The following is an 18562-nucleotide window of genomic DNA, read 5'->3' on the forward strand; positions in this document are numbered from 1 at the left end:
TAAGCAATAAAGCAAAAGCTGTCAGTAGTTCAGTAAACATTACAACATTATGAAATATTGAGACTTTCTATATTGAAATATAAGGACTTTTTATCTTGAAATATTAGGACTTTTTATCTTGAAATATTAGGACTTTTTATCTTGAAATAATAGGACTTTTTATCTTGAAATATTAGGACTTTTTATCTTAAAGTATTAGGCTTTTTCATCTTGAAATATTAGGACAGTCTATCTTGAAACATTTCCCTCTGAGGTGTAGTGTAGTGGAGTATGAAGTAGCAGCAGGGGGGGGGGGTCTAGGATCAGACCTTGGGGGGGAGGCTCATCCCCTAATGAAAACAGCTCTCGGTCTAGTGTCCCCGTTTTAAGTTTTACAAAAGTAAAAACATGACTTGTTTTGGAGGTAAAGGCTTCTGAGCTGAAAATGTCCCCGGATTTTGTCTGAGAAATCTGGTCACCACCATAGACCGTTAATATTAACCAGTAGGGACCACAGTCTATGGTCCCTACTGGTTTCTAGTGGTTGGTGGTCTGCCTCCTCTAAACTCAACCTCCTTTTTAAATGTTAATTGTGTAGGCTCTCCCAAATCTTGTGTTTTCATTTTGAAGGTTTCCCAAGGACAAAGATACGAGGAAAAAGTGGGAAGTAGCTTTGAGAAGAGAAGGATTCACTGCAAGTGTTTCCTCAGTGCTTTGCTCCCAACATTTTAAGCAGGCTGATTTTGATAGGACGGGTCAGATTGTCCGACTTCGAGATGGTGTTATTCCATCTGTCTTCAGCTTCCCGGTTCACCTCCAAAGAGTAGGTGTATCATCATAAGGCTATTAGTGTTTCATTCATAAATGTCCATAAATATGATCAATCACAAGGCAGGGTGGGATACTTATCCCTTTATATATATTGTATTATGATTCTTCATTTCAGATGGAAAAGGGCAGGGCTACATCCACCTCCAGAAGAGCTGAAGAAAGCCTGTCAGTGGCTTCTCAGGATTACGAAACAGCAACCTCATACCCACCATCTCAGCCAAATGATGTGAATATTTTTACTTTAAGCATCATATAATATCTTCCTATATGATATCAACTCATATTAAACACACTCACAAATAAACCCATACACACACAATTGAAGACACGATGTGTGTGTGTGTGTGTGTGTGTGTGTGTGTGTGTGTGTGTGTGTGTGTGTTCCTGACACACACACACACACACACACACGGTGCTGGCAGTGGCTTTAACAAATGATGACTATAAGAAAGAATGTGGGTCATAAATTAGTGGTGTTAAAGGGATGTTTGTGAAGTGAAACATTAATCAAACCATGTTCATCCCTCTTTCTACTAGGATCATGGCTATGCCTTGCCTGTGTCTCCTACCGCTCTTAAGACCAGACTCAATGAGGCCTTAGCAAGAGTGGAAGGTGCGAGAGAAGAAGAATGCTAAGGCAAGAGAAAAGAGGGCAAGGACCACAGTAAAGAGTCTTGTGGGGGAGTTGAGGGAAAAGAACCTCATTAATGAAGAGCTCAAGGAGAAGCTTGAATTCTACTCTGGTAAGACAAAATTAGCACTTTGAAATTCACGTACATGTTATTCTTACTCTCTTTATTAAACTCCTTAGTTATATCTGAAGGGGACTTATTCATTTTTAATCACAACATTTCAGATCTTCAGATAGACCTCATGGCAAAGCAGGGCCATGAGTACACAAAGGACTACAGAGAGTTTGCGCTCACTCTCCATCTACATGGTCCAAAGGCATACAAATACCTCAGAGAGACTCAACATGTCCCCCTCCCACATCCACATACATTACAAAGGTAGGCGTAATGTTGCCCGATTAAGTTTTTTTTAAATTACTGATGCAAATATGTTAAATAGCTTTTTCTCAATTGTTTACAGGTGGCTGCGTTCGGTGGATGCCAAGCCTGGCCTGAACAAGATGATGCTGGATATGCTGGAGAAAAGATGCCAGGGAGACCAGGCTAAATATGGATGCGTTTCCCTCATGTTGGATGCCATGTCCATCAGAAAACATGTGCAATATAATCCACATACCCAGTCAATGTCTGGTTTTGTAGACATGGGTGATGGAATCAGTGAGACTGATGTTGCTACCGAAGCTCTTGTGTTCATGGTGGTTGGCCTACAAGGACATTGGAAGGCTCCCATTGCTTACTTCCTGACCAAGTCTCTCTCTCCAGAAACACAAAGGGTCCTTCTCAGTCATGCTTTGGAGGAGTTGCATGCACGGGGCATTCGGGTGGTATGTGTAACAATGGATGGGCATGCCTCCAATGTCAGCATGTGTAACCAACTTGGGTGTGAGCTGAAGGGAGACCCACAAGAGCCACTTCAAACCAGTTTCTTGCATCCGGTGACTGGTGAGAAAGTATTTGTGATGATGGATGCTTGTCACATGCTCAAGTTGGCACGTAATATGTTGCAGGTAAATTATGATTGTTGAAGGCCTATTTGTAAAAGTTATGCCTCTGCTGCTAAATGTTATTTCAAAATTATGTTGTCTGTCCATTTGCTGGATGTGATGATTTTGCGTGTTTGTACTTGTTTGAGCAGTGACTGATTCTTAATCTGCAGGCATACAGTCCAATTGCAACGGCCACCGGACAGATCAATTGGAGGTACATCAATCATCTCAATGATGGGCAAAAAAAAGATGGACTGCATGCTGCCAATAAAATTACAGACAAACATGTCTACTTTGAGAACCACAAGATGAGGGTGTCTCTGGCTGCACAGACACTGAGTCGCTCCGTGTCAGTGGCTCTCCGCACAATGAGGGATCTTGGGTACTCTCAGTTTAAGGACTGTGAGGCAACGGCAGAATTCATTGAGGTAATACAATTAGTGATTATAGAACCAACTACATGTTTTTTTCAAAATAATGATACCTAATAAAACCCTATAATGATAGTGATTTTAGATGCCTATATTTCTTTATAGATTATTGACAGGCTGTTTGATACAATGAATGGACGCAATCCTCGTGCCAAAGGATTCAAAGCTCCCTTGGGTGCTTTGAATTGGATGGAGAGGAAAGCATTTTTGTCAAGAGCCAGGGAGTACTTGTTCACTTTGCTGACAAAAGATGGAACTCCCATTTACCAATCTAAGAGGTCTATCAAAATAGTGTTTTTTAAGTTCATGACATGAGTTCAATAACACTTTGTTCCCCTAATGCATCGCGTTCCTAAGATGCTCTGTTGTTCTGTTATGCATCGCGTTCCTAAGATGCTCTGTTGTTCTGTTATGCATCGCGTTCCTAAGATGCTTCTAACTGCTTCAGTCTTGTTTATGTGTGAGTTTTGTTTTCAGTGTGTTTTTCAGGTCAAAGATGCTTAAATGGTATGTATTACACAACATCAACTTTATGCAGGTGTCAGAAAGATGGTATGTATGTTGACATGATATCTTTTTTAAATGTTTGTCAATATGCAGTTTAGCTTCTGTTGGAATTATCATGTATTCAGTGTGTTTCAGGTCCTAGATGTTTCTAAATGGTATGTATTTCACAGCATCATGTAGGAGTAAGTACATGTAGGTGTCAAAATGGTAGGTATTGCATGTGTTGTTCTCCCAGTTCTGGGTAATTTTTCCTGTAGACAATAGTTCCATTATCTACAAGTATACTGTATAAGTTAAACAAGAAACTGATCTCATTCCTAAAAACATGGATGCAAACTAATTATCTTTCCGCCCTGATAATTGTTTACCGTTTGCTTACACATTACTGATGGATGTGATGGAAAATTCACTTTAGTGCTTTTGAATGAACAAAATCACATTGTGCTTTCTTGGGTGTCTTGTTTTGCCATGATCAGAGTAATACACCTTTTTTCTTTTGCAGATACTTGTCAGTCATTGGATTTGTCATCAATATCGACACGTTGATGCTGATGATTCCTGAACTGCTCCAAGTTCAGAGGTATGTGCTCACCTACAGGTTCAGCCAGGATCACTTGGAGCTCCTATTTAATTCAATCAGAGCGTCAGGTAGGGTCTGTGTTCTTTTAATTACAATACATTCTGAAAATATACTTAATAAATATCTTTATATCTTGTAAGTAAATTATGTATTGTGTGCCTTTTTCCCATACAAGGCGGCTGGAATAACAATCCATCAGCACGCCAGTTCCAGGCTATCTTCCGCCGTCTGATTGTTCGGTGTGGTGTCTCACCAGGTGAGACGGGCAATGTGGCAGCCCAAGATAACACTGTGTCCCTGTCCGCTGTGGAGATGTCCTCTCCTGAAACTGCTGAAGAGCATCCATCTCCATTCGCCAACATTTCGGCACTTGTGTGTGACCACAGTTATCTTCCCACTCGTTTTGGTGGTCTGGTGGAAAATGCTCTGGTCTACATAGCAGGGTTTGTAGTCCGGCAGATTCTACGAAAGCTGTCCTGTGATGTGTGCCGTGCGAGCTTGGTCAGAGATGCTGTACCATCTTCATTTGATAACAGCTACCACCTTCTGACCCTGAAAAACAATGGTGGCCTAGTGATTCCTTCACAAGGCACAGTGAAGGTTTGATTTTCTTTTTTTTTTTTTTAAGTCTTTGTATATAAGGTTGCTTTATTTTATCTATTCTAAATGTTTTTGAGCACTGTGTAAAGAGCTATATAAATACAATGTATTTTTATTATTATAATAAGGTGCTGAGAGCTGCAGAGAAGGTGATCCGCCGAGCTTCGACAATGCACACTCCTAAGGTGTCAACAGTCACACACATCGTACGGGAGGAGATTGGAACGGAGGACGTTTTTCTGCTTGAGGAACACATTGAGGAGACACAGTTTGGCATCGACAACCATCATTCTGACTTGTTGTCATTGGTTGTGTCTGTGTTTTTCAAAATAAGGCTGCACCACATTGCAAAACTCACCTCTCTTGAACTGCAGAAAGGGAGCACGAGAAAGAAGCTCTGCAAAACAGTCCTCTTTCAGGGGTTTTAGCGAGCGGTGTACGGTTTACTGTAAATCTGTTTGTTTGTTTGTGTTTCATCAACTCTTTGTGCTTGTGATTGCATTTTATCTCATCGCTTTCACTCTGGGTTCTGTAAAGCATTTTGTATCTGTGTTTTGAAAATTGCTGCATAACTTAAGATTTGTGACTTTTTAAGGGAGATTCAACCAAGTAAATGTGCAGTTTAAATAAAAACTGCCACTTTTCATTTCATCCTGCTACTTTAAACAAGTACTGGTACGCGTGCTTTGTTAGGGGTGCAAGACATATAAACGCAATATCATTATACAGCAGATTGTTACATAAGTGAGTATGACCTATTCTGCGTGTCCAAAAGCAGCACTAATGTATGACTGTCAGTTGAAATAAAGAAAACTTGTTTAATTTTTTATGAATCTATTTTGTAATTTTACATATGTTTAAAAATATCGGAATTCATATTGATATTGCAATATTCACTAACTACCTCTGTCCCTGTTCTGTTTTTAAAGACACATTAGGTTTTTCAATAAGATTGATAGTCAAACTGGAAATGTCACCATTCTTCTCCCTTTCGGTGATTATGTTCCCAGTTTTGATCTCGGACGTCTGGTGACTTTATATCATATCAGAATATTCTATTACTGTTAAGCACATTATGAATATTAAAATACGCCTAACCATGTGTCCTGTTTCATAGCTACATGTATGACCTTTTTAGCAAAAAAAACATGAAAATCAGTTAGGTATTCAGTGAGATTGATTAATTAAACGCGCTGACAGCTCATTTCAGCTGCCAAACACATTACACTGAGTGGAGCGGGTGACCGGTCCAAGATGGCGGCCCCACGGCTCGTCGGCGCCAATAGGCAGTAGCGGTCGATGCGGCGTCTACTCTTTATATGTCTATGGGGGCAACTGGCAGTTAAAAAAAACAAAACATCTCCGATGGCAGAGACGCAACGGGAGTTGCATTTAAACCAAGCAGCATGTCTGAAACCCACGTTCACCAGAAATCTACTGGTTACTATGTAAGGACTACAAACCCCACGTTCACCAGAAATCTACTGGTTACTATGTTAGGACTACAAACCCCACGTTCACCAGAAATCTACTGGTTACTATGTAAGGACTACAAACCCCACGTTCACCAGAAATCTACTGGTTACTATGTAAGGACTACAAACCCCAAGTTCACCAGAAATCTACTGGTTACTATGTAAGGACTACAAACCCCACGTTCACCAGAAATCTACTGGTCACTATGTAAGGACTACAAACCCAACGTTCACCAGAAATCTACTGGTTACTATGTAAGGACTACAAACCCCACGTTCACCAGAAATCTACTGGTTACTATGTAAGGACTACAAACCCCACGTTCACCAGAAATCTACTGGTTACTATGTAAGGACTACAAACCCCACGTTCACCAGAAATCTACTGGTTACTATGTAAGGACTACAAACCGAAGTTAAAAACAAACCTGAAGCTGAAGAAACCCTAAACGTTAACGGAACAGATCCGCAGACCTGATTGACTGACGGAGCAGAGAGAGAGCGAGAGAGAGAGAGAGAGAGAGAGAGAGAGAGAGAGAGAAGAGAGAGAAAGGGAGAGAGAGAGAGAGAGCGAGAGAGAGAGAGAGAGAGAGAAAGGGAGAGAGAGAGAGAGAGAGCGCATTTCTCCATGTTCTGTGTGTGTGTGATTGATCCGAGCGGGTTTGTAGGCGGGGGGGGGGGGGGCGCTGTGATTATCACAGAACGCTGCGCGGCCAGTTGAGGAGTTTTATTCAATCCGAGCACGGATATTGACTCATATTACTCGGATAATACTTGTACTCGGCAAAAGTGCTTTATCCGTACCGGATACTCGTTTCAGCCGGATACTCGGATCACCCCTAATATACACATCACATTTCTTTTTTATGAATGCATATACACATCAACTTTCTTTTAGATTTATGCATATACACATCAACTTTCTTTTTAAAAAATGCATATACACATCACATTTCTTTTTTATGAATGCATATACAAATCAACTTTCTTTTATATTAATAAATATACATATCAACTTTCTTTTTGATTTATCATCACCATTCATTATGACATCATCTTTCTTTTTAATAAATGCACATACACATCAACTTTCTTTTAGATTATTGCATACATACATCAACTTTTTTTTAATAACTGCATATACATTAAGAATCTGAGTTTCCTTTTGGAGAGCATATTTGTTTTTGACAAGTACAAAAGGCTTAGCCAAACAGCAAAGCCCACCAAAAATAATTTCAACTCATAGGCGTTCCTCTCCACGGAAGTCTTTAGTAAAAGGCGAAAGACTTGTGCGTTATGAAGAGAAACCAGAGTAAGTACAGCCCACTCTCGAGAGCAGCCGAAAACGCCAGTCTTCCCAGTCCCAACCCTCGCGGTAATTCTCACTTGGTGTGCCGCTTTCCAAATCCAAGGCCTCACCTATTCCCCCATTGTCACAGGGCCAATATTTTGTCCTTGCTGTTTTTCTGCCAATCAAAAGTGCAAATCTTGCTACACTTTTGTATGGCTTTATCTTGTCAAGTATTATAACAACGTTTTGATACCAGGAACCCAACGAGGTTTCACAGATCATTCAGTTTTTAGGACAATTTCTGGCGGTAAAATCTGCCAGCCATGTCTCTTCAGGTCCGTTGACAGTTTGGGCAACGGGCAGCTCCACGTGCATCGTTAATTGTTTTTCCAGAAGACAGAAGATGGGTGCACCGTTCCCGGTGACGCTGCAATACCGGGTCGATGCGTGGGGTTTAGATTCGTGCATATACACATCAACTTTCTTTTACATTACTGCATATACACATCAACTTTCTTTTTGATTCATCATCACCATTCATTATGTCATCATCACAATTCATTATGACATCAACTTTCTTTTATATTACTGCATATACACTAGGGGTGATCCGAGTATCCGGCTGAAACGAGTATCCGGTACGGTTAAAGCACTTTTGCCGAGTACAAGTATTATCCGAGTAATATGAGTCAATATCCGTGCTCGGATTGAATAAAACTCCTCAACAGGCCGCGCAGCGTTCTGTGATAATCACAGCGCCCCCCGCCTACAAACCTGCTCGGATCAATCACACACACACAGAACATGGAGAAATGCGCTCTCTCTCGCTCTCTCTCTCGCTCTCTCCTGCTCCGTCAGTCAATTCGGTCTGCGGATCTGTTCCGTTAACGTTTAGGGTTTCTTCAGCTTCAGGTTTGTTTTTAACTTCGGTTTGTAGTCCTTACATAGTAACCAGTAGATTTCTGGTGAACGTGGGGTTTGTAGTCCTTACATAGTAACCAGTAGATTTCTGGTGAACGTGGGGTTTGTAGTCCTTACATAGTAACCAGTAGATTTCTGGTGAACGTGGGGTTTGTAGTCCTTACATAGTAACCAGTAGATTTCTGGTGAACGTGGGTTTTCAGACATGCTGCTTGTTTTAAATGCGACTCCAGTTGCGTCTCTGCCATCGGAGATTTTTTTTTTTTACTGTCAGCTGCCCCCCCCCCGCCCCCTCTCTCTCTCTGTCTCTCTCTTACTCACACACACACACACACACTCACACACCACACACACACACACACACATATACCTGGTGTGGAAATAAAAAAAATAAAAAAGAACCAAAGAAAAAAAAAATCACACTGATCATAAAAAAATAAAAAGTTAAAAAAGAAAGTTATATTGAGTATGAAAACTCTTTTTCATTACATTTTACTTCATAATTGCAACCCATGTGTTGTATTAATTGTTGCAAAACGTTCTGTATATAGTTTGTTTGTTACCATGACAACACATTGATCTGAAGCTCGATGCTGTCATGTAAATAGTTTTCAAATCAGCAATAAATATAAACAATTTTTGATCAACTCATATCAATTGCTCTTCAGGTCCATGACAGTTTTGGCAACGGGCAGCTCAACGTGCATCGTTAATTGTTTCTCCACAAGACAGAAGATGGGTGCACCGTTCCCAGCGACGCTGCAATACCGGGTCGATGCGTGGAGTGAATGGAGCAAGCCCCTTTTTCAACTCCCATTGCTAAAAATCCATTTAATATGTTGTCCCCTGATAGAGGACATATCAGATATTAAACTGATAAGAACAGATACTACACTTGATCTTAGCCAAAAGGCCGAGAAGCGATGACCACCACCTCTTTGCTGTCCGATGCGACCTCCCCGACGGTTCTCAGTTGTCACGGTCCAGTAATTTTAAAAGGACATAACAGCTGCTACTTGGCACCCCGTCCAAGCAATTTTGGTTTTCCCAAGTGGTCAAGCTTCTGCCAACCTGCAATGTTCCCATGCTGTCACATTTTAGCTGCGTTTAAGAATCTGAGTTTCCTTATGGAGAGCACATTTGTTTTTTACAAGTACAAAAGGCTTAACCAACAGCAAAGCCCACCAAAATATTAATTTCAACTCATAGGCGTTCCTCTCCACGGAAGTCTTTAGTAAAAGGCGAAAGGCTTGTGCGTTATGAAGAGAAACCAGAGTAAGTGCAGCCCACGCTCGAGAGCAGCCGAAATGCCCAGTCTTCCCAGTCCCAACCCTCGCGGTGATTCTCACTTGGTGTGCCGCTTTCCAAATCCAAGGCCTGGCCTATTGCCACACTGTCACAGGGCCAATATTTTGTCCTTGCTGTTTTTCCGCCAATAAATAGTGCAAATCTTGCTACACTTTTGTATGGCTTTATCTTGCCAAGTATTATAACAACGTTTTGATACCAGGAACCCAACGAGGTCATTCAGGTTTTGCGACAACTTCTGACGGTAAAATCTGCCAGCCATGTCTCTTCAGGTCCATTGACAGTTTGAGCAACGGGCAGCTCCACGTGCATCGTCAATTGTTTTTCCACAAGACAGAAGATGGGTACACGTTCCCAGCGACGCTGCAATACCGGGTCGATGCGTGGAGTGAATGGAGCAAGCCCCTTTTTCAACTCCCATTGCTAAAAATCCATTTAATATGTTGTCCCCTGATAGAGGACATATCAGATATTAAACTGATAAGAACAGATACTACACTTGATCTTAGCCAAAAGGCCGAGAAGCGATGACCACCACCTCTTTGCTGTCCGATGCGACCTCCCCGGACGGTTCTCAGTTGTCACGGTCCAGTAATTTTAAAAGGACATAACAGCTGCTACTTGGCACCCCCGTCCAAGCAATTTTGGTTTTCCCAAGTGGTCAAGCTTCTGCCAACCTGCAATGTTCCCATGCTGTCACATTTTAGCTGCGTTTAAGAATCTGAGTTTCCTTATGGAGAGCACATTTGTTTTTTACAAGTACAAAAGGCTTAACCAAACAGCAAAGCCCACCAAAAATAATTTCAACTCATAGGCGTTCCTCTCCACGGAAGTCTTTAGTAAAAGGCGAAAGGCTTGTGCGTTATGAAGAGAAACCAGAGTAAGTGCAGCCCACGCTCGAGAGCAGCCGAAATGCCCAGTCTTCCCAGTCCCAACCCTCGCGGTGATTCTCACTTGGTGTGCCGCTTTCCAAATCCAAGGCACACTGTCACAGGGCCAATATTTTGTCCTTGCTGTTTTTCCGCCAATAAATAGTGCAAATCTTGCTACACTTTTGTATGGCTTTATCTTGCCAAGTATTATAACAACGTTTTGATACCAGGAACCCAACGAGGTCATTCAGGTTTTGCGACAACTTCTGACGGTAAAATCTGCCAGCCATGTCTCTTCAGGTCCATTGACAGTTTGAGCAACGGGCAGCTCCACGTGCATCGTCAATTGTTTTTCCACAAGACAGAAGATGGGTGCACCGTTCCCAGCGACGCTGCAATACCGGGTCGATGCGTGGAGTGAATGGAGCAAGCCCCTTTTTCAACTCCCATTGCTAAAAATCCATTTAATATGTTGTCCCCTGATAGAGGACATATCAGATATTAAACTGATAAGAACAGATACTACACTTGATTGAAGGCAGCACGGTGGCTAAGTGGTTAGCACTTCTGCCTCACAGCAAGAAGGTTCTTGGTTCGAGTCCAGGGCGTTCCGGGCCTTTCTGTGTGGAGTTTGTATGTTCTCCCCGTGTTTGCGTGGGTTTCCTCCGGGTGCTCCGGTTTCTTCCCACCATAAAAAACATACATCCTAGGTAGGACTACAGTTGAAAATTAGCCAATTGGCTAACACTGGCGCATTTACAGAAATGTTCATTAATGTGCATTGTCCTAAATCAAATAAATAAATTAAAAAAAAAATCTTAGCCAAAAGGCCGAGAAGCGATGACCACCACCTCTTTGCTGTCCGATGCGACCTCCCCGGACGGTTCTCAGTTGTCACGGTCCAGTAATTTTAAAAGGACATAACAGCTGCTACTTGGCACCCCCGTCCAAGCAATTTTGGTTTTCCCAAGTGGTCAAGCTTCTGCCAACCTGCAATGTTCCCATGCTGTCACATTTTAGCTGCGTTTAAGAATCTGAGTTTCCTTATGGAGAGCACATTTGTTTTTTACAAGTACAAAAGGCTTAACCAACAGCAAAGCCCACCAAAAATAATTTCAACTCATAGGCGTCCTCTCCACGGAAGTCTTTAGTAAAAGGCGAAAGGCTTGTGCGTTATGAAGAGAAACCAGAGTAGTGCAGCCCACTCTCGAGAGCAGCCAAAATGCCCAGTCTTCCCAGTCCCAACCTCGCGGTGATTCTCACTTGGTGGCCGCTTTCCAAATCCAAGGCTGGCCTATTGCCACACTGTCACAGGGCCAATATTTTGTCCTTGCTGTTTTTCCCCCAATAAATAGTGCAATCTTGCTACACTTTTGTATGGCTTTATCTTGCCAAGTATTATAACAACGTTTTGATACCAGGAACCCAACGAGGTCATTCAGGTTTTGCGACAACTTCTGACGGTAAAATCTGCCAGCCATGTCTCTTCAGGGCCATTGACAGTTTGAGCAACGGGCAGCTCCACGGCATCGCAATGGTTTTTCCACAAGACAGAAGATGGGTGCACGTTCCCAGCGACGCTGCAATACCGGGTCGATGCGTGGAGTGAATGGAGCAAGCCCCTGTTTCAACTCCCATTGCTAAAAATCCATTTAATATGTGTCCCCTGATAGAGAACATATCAGATATTAAACTGATAAGAACAGATTTTTTCTTTTGAAAAGAATTTATTGACACTCATTTCATACTTTTGTCATTTAACATGTCACATGAAAGTTACCTTTTAAAATACAACAAGTCAATAAATAAACCATAAGACATCCAAAACAACCTTCAAGAGATGCGTTATCTACATAAATATCCATAAAACATCCAAAACCATTGCTTTAAAAATGCATTACAGATAACATTGTCATAGATTAAAAGGTATAAAAGGTTTTCAATGTAAAGAGTGTCTATGTTAAAACTCCTCAGCAGGGAGCGCATATGTTATGAATAAAAAGTCCACTGTTGTGCAGGAGTGGGGTGAGTCCCTACCAAGTGGGAACTCATTCCGCTCCCCCAAACAGATTTGGTCTCTCGGATCCTGTCGAGGTGCTCAGAGGAGACCCTCACCCTGTAGCTCTTCCCACCGACCTCACCCGGAGGTCAGGCGCCGCTGCTTTGAACTGTACTGGGTGGCTCCGGCTCCTTCGTCCGAATGGGCACAGAGGCGATCTTCTTTGAGGCTGTGTCCTAGGCCCGCCGCCTGCAGCTCCGGCCATTCGGACCGTCGCTGCGGCCATCCGGATCACAGCCTCGGGGGGGATCTGCATGTGCTTCCTTACCAGCAAGTTTCTGGAGGTCCATATGGCGTCTTTGATGGCGGCTAGGGTGAGCCACTGTTTGGCAAATGTTCGTGCTGGTATCTGTTTTCCCTGGCTCACCCCGTACAGCACCAGCTGTGGTGTAAGGACCTCCCTGCTGGCAAGTACGGGAATGCAAGGAGCCGCCATTGCCCACTGTTCTACGGCAGCGCTGCACTCCCAGAGCAGGTGCCTCACCGACTCAGGCGCGCCCAACCTGGTCGGGGCAAGTTGCGTGCGCCGACATCCCGGGAGTGCATTACGGACCTGACCGGGAGGATCTCGTGGAGCCACCATCCATGACAGGTCCCGGAGTCTGTTTGGAAGAGCGGGATGGTTTACGTTGCGCCAAACTGTTGAGGGCTCGCCCAATGCGAGCCGCGCACTGGACTCACTGGTTCCCGCTCCTGCACACAGAAATGAGAGAGCGGTGAGTAGTTAAAACATGCAACTCCTCCTGCTCAAGGTTAAAATGCCTTAAAAATGACTGGATAAAAGCGTAAGCTGGTGGCAGGTTAAAAGACACTGGAACTCTGAGGTCTGTGGGTAAAATCTTGATTTTCCTGAGTACGACCCCATCCAGAACCTTGTCATCGCTGCGGTCTTGGGGTTACTGGATGGGCGTGGCGGATAAAATGTGCAGGGCGGTGTATCTGCTCCTAAAAAACAGTACAGGTCAGGCACTCCTTTTCCTCCTTCCTCCTTGGCTTCTTCATCACGCTTCGTTTCAGTCTTCCCCACTTGGGCCCCACAAGAAATAAAAGAGGCTCGTTCCAGGTCTAAATCGTTCTCCTAGGCGGGATAAAAACAGAACTGATTAGTAAAAGCAAAGGTAAAATCACTGCTTTAATGATTTAAAACCTTTCCTTCTAAAGTCAGTCCTCTAAGTGTCCAGTATCCTAGTCTCTGTCTGACTTTCCTACCTTGTCTGCCAATTTGTTTCCCTTCCCCCTCCCTATCAAACTTGATCCCAAGTATTTTTTGGTCGGTCCGGGTCACAGTCAGGGGGAGTCCTGTCGTCTCAGTCGCTTCCATGGTCCATAAAATTGGGCTGGGTCTTGCTTCGGTTGAGCTTCGACCCAGAGCCTGTCCGAACCAGTCAGTCAAGTCCAGCGTCCTGTTGACAGATAAAAGGTCAGTGCATAAAATGTTGATGTCGTCCATATAATAAAATGCACTTTTGTCTCGAGTCCCCCGCTCCCTGGGACTTTACCCCATGGATTCGTGGTCCCTGCTCAAAGATCTGTGCCATCGGTTCTATTGAGAGGACGTAAAGGAGGGCAGATAACGGACAACCCTGACGGGACACCGCAGTTTATATCCACTGCTGCTGTCAGATGCCCGTTAACAATGAATTTGCTGTTGATCCCCCGGTACAGCAGTCCCACCCAGGCTATAAACCTTCTGGGAACCCCATTTTTGCAGTACCTGAAAGAGGGTACTGGTGCGAGACCCGATCAAAGGCTTTCTCAAAATCTAAATTCAGGACTACTAGCCGAATGTTTCTGTCTCTCGCATAACAGATGGTGTCTGGATCAGTACGAGGCTGTCGGTGATCTTCTCCCCGGGACGGCACAGGCTTGATCCGGGTGAATCAGCCTCCTAAAAACAGGGACATACGTGAAGCTAATAATTTGCTAAAAAGTTACAGTCGACATTTAAAAGTGTGATGGGTCTCCAGTTTTTCAAGTCTGTCTTGTCTCTGTCTTATGTAAAAGCGTCACTATCCCTACTCTAAAACTGTCAGGAAGTCGGTCCAGTTGTTCAAAATCCATAAAAACAACAAGCAAGTCTGGTGCTAAATGTCCCAAAATGTCAAGTAAAACAAGGGAAGCCCGTCTTCTCCTGGTGACTTCCCTTTCTTAAAAGTTTTTACACAGTTGTTTAGTTCAATCATGGTACAATCTTGAGTTAAGAGCACATTGTCATTTTTTGAGTTCAATTGATTTTAAAACTTCGGTCATGGTGTCTTATTAACTGCTTTTTCCGTGTACAGTTCACGGTAAAAGTCTTCGACAGTTTCTTTATTTCCTCTGTTGTGTTAGCTATGCACCCGTTTTCTTTTTTAAGTCTTACATGCCCCCCCTTTATTTATGATTTTCTTAAAAAAATATCTTGTGCCCTTCTCTCCTTCCTCTATTTCCTCTCCTTGCTCTTAGTATGACACCTTTGCTTTTTAATTTCTGCTAAAACCGACATCTCTGTTTTAATTTGTTTTTATTTCCTCATTAAATCATTCCCTGTTGGATTAATTTAAAATACCTCTGAAGTCGTTTCTGCAGTCCCATCATGAGTCTGTTGTCCCTATCTTTTTTCCTCTTACCTGCCTGTCTGTAAAAGTCTTAGTCTTCCCCTTCCCATTTCCCCACCACTGGCGCGTGGTATCGTTAAAGTCTTGAAGGTCTGCCATTCTTTGTATTGCTCCCTGTACTGCCTATCTAGCTCCTGTCTTCTAACAGGGCAATGAGCTTCCACAGACCGCTTCCTGCCGTCACACCGGAAAGAGAGTGAAAGGGGCAGGAAAGCATTGCGTGATCGGAAAAGAAAACAGGTACTAATCTAGCATCGGTTGGTGGGCAGTCACGTGATAAAAGGAGTCTATGCGAGAGGCTTGGGTGCCGTCACTACTGAACCAGGTGAAGCCCTCCTCTCTGGGATGCATGGTTTTAAAACGTCCACAAGTTTAAAATCGCTACATATACTTTGTAATAAAAGTGAAGTATTGTCTGCTTTTAAATCATCCCCTGTTCTTCTCCTGTCGTTCTTGCTTAAAATACAATTAAAATCCCCCCTACGACTAAAGGTAGCCTACCTAGCATGGGGGCTGCAGGTCTTCTAAAAGGTCATACCTGTCATTCTTGGCATTAAAGCCATAAATATTTAAGACTTTAAAATCCCTCCCATAAAAGTCAGGTGTGTTAAAAGTGCCCGACCATCTCTCACCACCAGTGCTGCCCTTTACCAAGACTAGAGGGTTTTTTATTAAAATGGCCACTCCATCACTCTTGTTTTCATTTGACCCGCTCCATAGTGACGTTTGGGGCCATAACTCCTCCCATTCCCTGTAGTGCTTTTAAAAATGGAAGGCCACATTCCTGTAATAAAAACACATCTGACTTAAAAGAGTTAAGAAAGGATAAAACCGTCTGGGCTCTAACTCTCGACTTGACGCTTTCACATTGATAGTGAGAAGGTGAGTGCCATGAGTAATGGTTAAGAAAAAAAAGTATGACATCTTAAAGACAGAAAGGGAGGGACTTCAAATATTTAAAACAACAAATTGAATTTCTTGTGAATGAGCTCTTCCTTCATTCTCACAGGTGAGAGAGGACGGGGTTGAACTCCATTTCCCTTTCGGACTGGGAGTTGGCCTCTGACGCAGGGTTGCGTGAGCTTAGAGGACCTAGGGGTTGATTGCAGAGCTATGCTAGGAATGAGACTTCATTGGGTGAACGGAGGGGAAGACTATGGGCCCCTCCACAGATGAACTGTCTGAGTAAGTCCCAGCTCTTCCCTCGTTTCCGAGACTCCAGGAGACTCAGAGGACAATTCTGAAATTGCCTCTTGCCTGGCTGGGCATTGGGGAGGGGGACATCCTCACTATCACCCTGTAACTGGTCAGTTTCCTGTTCTGAGCCAGCCACTGGGCTAGCTCCGCCTTCTGCCTGCATTGCCACACTTCCTCCCTGTTCTGGTGGGGCAATTGCAAGCCCCTCCCTTCTCCCGCCTCCCTGATCCTTCTCCTCCAATCACAGGATTTGGCGGGAGATTTGAATTTTCCAGCCCAAACAGCTCTCCAAACAATTCACCTTGTCCGCCATTTTGTCATTTTCTGTTCTTTTTGCTGCAGTCTTAATGTGTTAGCAAATGAATTTTGGGCAATCTCTGAAGAGGTGGTTTGTTTCTCCACAAAGATTGCATTCCTGCCATTGGTGCATTCCATGAAAGGTATGCCCAATTTCTCTACATTTGCCACAAATAATCTGCTGGCACGCTTCTGCCAGGTGCCCCATTACACCACACTTGCGGCAGAGTTTGGCTGGCCCTGGAGTGGAGTAGCCCCTGTTGTTTCCCAGAACTATCAGGATGGCAGATGTTTCAGGCCTTGGAAGCCTGGGGGTTGCCATGGTGGATGGGGACCCTCCAAGCGCAATTCCAAATGCCACCTCATCTTCACCTTGGCCTGGCCTTTCACAGTTGCAAATCTGCTCAGCCATAAACAAATGTCATCTGCATTCACAGTTTCATTGAACATTCTGACAATTACAGTTTTATGCGCATTGTCAGTCAGTTTCTCAACTTTAAAGCAGAAAACTGGGGTTTTGCTTTTCAAAACGAATCAGAATTCTCTCAACAAGGCAGCGGAACAAAAGCTTATATCAAAACCTTTATTAAAAGGTAAGTCAAGATTACAGTTTACATCTTCTGGGGCGAAATTTCAAGGTTTTCTGGACTAGCCTCCCTGGAGAAGTCTAGCCTTGATATCACAAGTGGTTCATTTTCTTTAAAAGTTAAACGGACACTGTGGTGCCTCCGCATGCCGGCATGGTTGGCCGACATGGCGGAGGCAATACAAAATAAAAGGGATATAAAGAAGCTAAACCCCTAAAACCGTCTAAAAAAGCAACAAGGAAGCTATAAAATAAGAAAAACACTGATCTAAATAGCAAAATGAAACCTTAATAAATACTAAAACTAAAACACACTACCTTTCTTGTTTGGTCTGGTCGAGAGTAGTAAGCAGTCCTCTGGACCAATGAATTCCAAGTGAAAGTATCTCAAATACAAACAAGTTGAAATTTACTCACAAGAAATGGTTTGATTAACCTCCAAAAACCTGGTGAAAAACTAGGCCACAAACAGGCAAAAAATTTTCTCCAGAAATAAGAGGCGATCGCAGTCTTAGCCAAAAGGCCGAGAAGCGATGACCACCACCTCTATGCTGTCAGATGAGACCTCCCCGGACGGTTCTCAGTGTCACGGTCCAGTAATTTTAAATGGACATAACAGCTGCTGGTTAGCACCCCGTCCAAGCGCTTCAGGGGAAGCAAAAAAAGTTTTAGGTTAAAGACGGCAATTGTGGTTTTCCCAATTGGTCAAGCTCCTGCAACGTGCAATATTCCCGCTGTACATTTTGGCTATTCGTAAGAATCTGAGTTTTCCTTTTGGAGAGCTATATTTGTTTTTCACAAGTACAAAAGGCTTGGCCAAACAGCAAAGCCCCACCAAAAATAACTTCAACTCATAGGCGTTCCTCTCCACGGAAGTCTTTAGTAAAAGGCGAAAGACTTGTGCGTTATGAAGAGAAAACCAGAGTAAGTACAGCCCCTCTCGAGAGCAGCCGAAAACGCCAGTCTTCCCAGTCCCAACCCTCGCGGTAATTCCACTTGGTGTGCCGCTTTTCCAAATCCAAGCCTCCAATATTTTGTCCTTGCTGTTTTTCTGCCAATCAAAAGTGCAAATCTTGCTACACTTTTGTATGGCTTTATCTTGTCAAGTATTATAACAACGTTTTGATACCAGGAACCAACGAGGTTTCACAGATCATTCAGTTTTAGGACAATTTCTGGCGGTAAAATCTGCCAGCCATGTCTCTTCAGGTCCGTTGACAGTTTGGGCAACGGGCAGCTTCACGTGCATCGTTAATTGTTTTCCAGAAGACAGAAGATGGGTGCACCGTTCCCGGTGACGCTGCAAACCGGGTCGATGCGTGGGGTTTAGATTCGTGCATATACACATCACTTCTCTTTACATTACTGCATAACACATCAACTTTCTTTTGATTCTCATCACCATTCATTATG

General features: G+C 43.3%; 8 non-coding genes and 1 pseudogene across 8 annotated transcripts; all 9 read right to left on the reverse strand.

The window, feature by feature from the left end:
* Nucleotides 1-7220: 7220 nt before the first annotated feature.
* LOC116676283 (U5 spliceosomal RNA) lies at nt 7221-7337 on the reverse strand. Its single transcript, XR_004328630.1, has one exon. It is a non-coding gene; the product is annotated as a U5 spliceosomal RNA (small nuclear RNA).
* Nucleotides 7338-8967: 1630 nt separating this feature from the next.
* LOC116676274 (U2 spliceosomal RNA) lies at nt 8968-9158 on the reverse strand. Its single transcript, XR_004328623.1, has one exon. It is a non-coding gene; the product is annotated as a U2 spliceosomal RNA (small nuclear RNA).
* A 235-nt stretch (nt 9159-9393) lies between these two features.
* On the reverse strand, nt 9394-9512 carry LOC116676275 (U5 spliceosomal RNA). Its single transcript, XR_004328624.1, has one exon. It is a non-coding gene; the product is annotated as a U5 spliceosomal RNA (small nuclear RNA).
* A 368-nt stretch (nt 9513-9880) lies between these two features.
* LOC116676280 (U2 spliceosomal RNA) lies at nt 9881-10070 on the reverse strand. Its single transcript, XR_004328628.1, has one exon. It is a non-coding gene; the product is annotated as a U2 spliceosomal RNA (small nuclear RNA).
* Nucleotides 10071-10308: 238 nt separating this feature from the next.
* On the reverse strand, nt 10309-10425 carry LOC116676278 (U5 spliceosomal RNA). The gene has a single exon (XR_004328626.1). It is a non-coding gene; the product is annotated as a U5 spliceosomal RNA (small nuclear RNA).
* A 355-nt stretch (nt 10426-10780) lies between these two features.
* LOC116676281 (U2 spliceosomal RNA) lies at nt 10781-10972 on the reverse strand. The gene has a single exon (XR_004328629.1). It is a non-coding gene; the product is annotated as a U2 spliceosomal RNA (small nuclear RNA).
* Nucleotides 10973-11493: 521 nt separating this feature from the next.
* LOC116676279 (U5 spliceosomal RNA) lies at nt 11494-11608 on the reverse strand. Its single transcript, XR_004328627.1, has one exon. It is a non-coding gene; the product is annotated as a U5 spliceosomal RNA (small nuclear RNA).
* Nucleotides 11609-11969: 361 nt separating this feature from the next.
* LOC116676282 (uncharacterized) lies at nt 11970-12144 on the reverse strand (annotated as a pseudogene).
* A 5817-nt stretch (nt 12145-17961) lies between these two features.
* LOC116676277 (U5 spliceosomal RNA) lies at nt 17962-18077 on the reverse strand. The gene has a single exon (XR_004328625.1). It is a non-coding gene; the product is annotated as a U5 spliceosomal RNA (small nuclear RNA).
* Between the last annotated feature and the right edge of the window lie 485 nt (nt 18078-18562).

This window comes from Etheostoma spectabile, unplaced genomic scaffold (assembly GCF_008692095.1).
Source record: "Etheostoma spectabile isolate EspeVRDwgs_2016 unplaced genomic scaffold, UIUC_Espe_1.0 scaffold00002932, whole genome shotgun sequence".
NCBI lineage: Eukaryota > Metazoa > Chordata > Actinopteri > Perciformes > Percidae > Etheostoma > Etheostoma spectabile.